The sequence below is a fragment of the Gavialis gangeticus genome, unplaced genomic scaffold (assembly GCF_001723915.1).
Source record: "Gavialis gangeticus isolate Ggan-Ray unplaced genomic scaffold, GavGan_comp1, whole genome shotgun sequence".
In the NCBI taxonomy this organism is placed as follows: domain Eukaryota; kingdom Metazoa; phylum Chordata; order Crocodylia; family Gavialidae; genus Gavialis; species Gavialis gangeticus.
Window position 1 is genome coordinate 39795936 of NW_017728996.1, and position 2914 is coordinate 39798849.

The following is a 2914-nucleotide window of genomic DNA, read 5'->3' on the forward strand; positions in this document are numbered from 1 at the left end:
TACAAAGCAACCTGATGAGTGCTGCCACAAGGAGTCAGAGTGGAGAGGAGTTTGCTGAAAAATATTTGCACTATATTTCACTTTTCATGTAAAAAATAACTCTTGGTTTTGCAAATTGAGAAGTATCATCATCTACAAAGCAAAAATAGAAAGTAAATATGAAAGGAAGAATGCAAAGCTATGAAGCCTTTACATTGCAAGACCTCCAATTCAGTCAAAAGGGGTCTGCTTTACTCTGCTTGTGAAAGATTCACCCTTATGGAAACAATTTGGAAGATGTGGTATTATTTTTGAAAGACATACCTGCCCTTCTCAGACACTGCAGGCTGTCATTTAAAAATTTTAAAAGGACCACAGCACAAATCTATTTTGCTTCTTTCTGGCGGTCAGCTCTGCTCACCAGCCAGGAAAAGAATCTTGTCTAGTAATTCTTCCCCACAATAACCAAAATGAAAGATGATATCTGAAACCCCAGGATTTTGATACAAGCATGTTGAATACAACAGGCAGAAAGATGACAAAAGGTAGTACCCCCTTTCACACATTATTTGATTTGGGAAGCTGATCTATTAACACCAGAATGGCTATAAGCAGGGGGGGAAAAAGCCATCTCTCTCTGTCAGCTACAAAAGCCTAACTGGTATACTGTCTATGATGGCAACAGACTGAATGGATAGCGCACAGTGCAAGAAGCAGGGAGAGCACTTCCAGGTACTCAGATCTTTGCGGCTAGCTGTTAAAAAGCCATCAACACTTCTGGTTTGCCCTTCATGCCAGGCCAGCCTTCCTAATGCGTAAGACAACTTGCCAGAGAAAATTCATGCAATATTTCATCACCTGCAGCCTCCTCCTATTCACAAACATTTTGGAAAGTCCTCCTGTTCTGCCTGTGTTGGTTTATCCTGTTGTTTACTTTGCTGAACCAGCAATTTCTGCAAACAGTGCCTTCTATGTAGTGACAGGCAGGAAGGGCTAATTTCCTTCTGGCTCCTCTCCCTGCGCTGAATTCAGTCACTAGAAGAGCAGGCCATCTGTGGGAGACTTACAAAAGGGTGATGCGGAGGGGAAAAGTACAGAATTGAATTTTACCCAGTTCACAATATCTTAATGGCACTTCCAGCACTAGCCTGCCTAATCTATTGATCCCAGGGAAGCAGTGGTTTGAGAAAAAAGGAATTCAACTTGTGCCCTTATCAACCACCAGTCAATAACTTCAGCATGTTCTTCCCCCTTTCTTCAGCTGATAGGTTTTAACTGAAAGATGCTCCCTTGATAAATGCACATTTTACAGACCAGGACACACATTAATACCCTAAGTAGCTAGCACCATTAGCTAGAACACTTCTGTTTTATAGGCTTATCAACTAAAACCAGGAGATTTCATTAAAATGTAGGGGAAAACCTTCATCTTTACTCCTTGAAGTGGCATTTTTTAAATAAAATCCATTTCTAAGGACCTTGTATACAAACAGCTGACCAAATTCTGGAACAACTTCAAGCTAGACTGATTCTGCTTCACCATTTTCTCCCACTAAATTTGACTGGGTATCCAGTGTCTCTAAATATTACATATTCACATTTATCTTGGAAAATCAGGTTGCTGAGCACAAGTTGTGAATTATTAAAGCAAACCATGGCCCCAAGAAACTAAGTGTTGCACACATGTACAGATCCTACCAGAGCAGATCTGAAAGACTGATTCTGTATTTTCCCTATATTCCAAGTTATTTAAATAAAAAGCTCCCTGCATCCACTTTTGCTACTCATTACAGATCATATGTAGCCTTCATACAGCACTTTATATCTTCAAAGCTGGAAATGATCTGTGGGGTGAGATGCTGACAGCGGAAGCCCTCTGGTGCTACCCCTGGGGCCTGCTGCTGATTCTTAAAAAAAGCCATTGGGAAGAACTCACTAGGCAATGAGACGTAACACTTTTTCCTGAAGGCCTCTTAACATTTCATCTCTCTACTATACTGTAAGTGAACTGCTGGCAGAAGATACTCTTGCAAGCCAAGTCCTTAGGGATAGCTCTGGAGCAAGCTCTGCTTTTTCCAGGTGAAGGCAGAAATCTGGGGAGCAACACTGATGCAATAGTAAGTGTCCATCAGATGAATTTAGCTGGTGGCCGAGGGACGAACCTAAGGTAAAAATATCTTGTGATGCTTCCTTAACATGAAATGCCTAGCTATGTGGCTGGTAAAGAATGGATTCCTTAAAAAAAAAAAAAAGGGATCCTTAAAACAGCTTTACTCTTAAAGGGAAGTGTGAAAAATGGCATGACTGTCAGAAGATTGGTGCCCAGCCCTATCTGGAAATCAGACCTGTGAGAAGTCTCAAGTTGGAACCCAACTGCAGAATCCAAAATCACAAGCTCCTTTTTGAAAGATGTCCTCTTCTGTCTCTACATCACCAACTTGAAATTTGGACACTGAAGATACTATACATTTATTAAAAGGTGTAGTTCCACACCTTGTGACTTTTCAACTGCACAAATATTGTCTCAAAATCATGGGGGTACATGCATGAACCCTACACAATGGGATTTCTGCATTTTCAGACCAGAACTTCACTTTCAACAGGTATGCACCAACATGATACTAGAAAGATGGACAGCTCCATTCTGAAAGGCAAAATATGAGACTACTGACAAACAAAGTGAAAAAACTGTATCCCTTACATGACATGTAGACTACAGCATCTAGATATTTCACTGACATGGAATCTATCCAATGATTCTTTGTTACCACTTTTTGGTCTCCAGCATGAACAAACCAACATTTTACTAATTATATCAGGTGAATAAACACCATTCATTATCCCCAAAATAACATGAAGGACAAGTGTTAAAAAACATAGAAAATTAAGGAAGTTTAAAAGTATCTTTTAAAAAGGAGCTTTTCCATAGTGGATT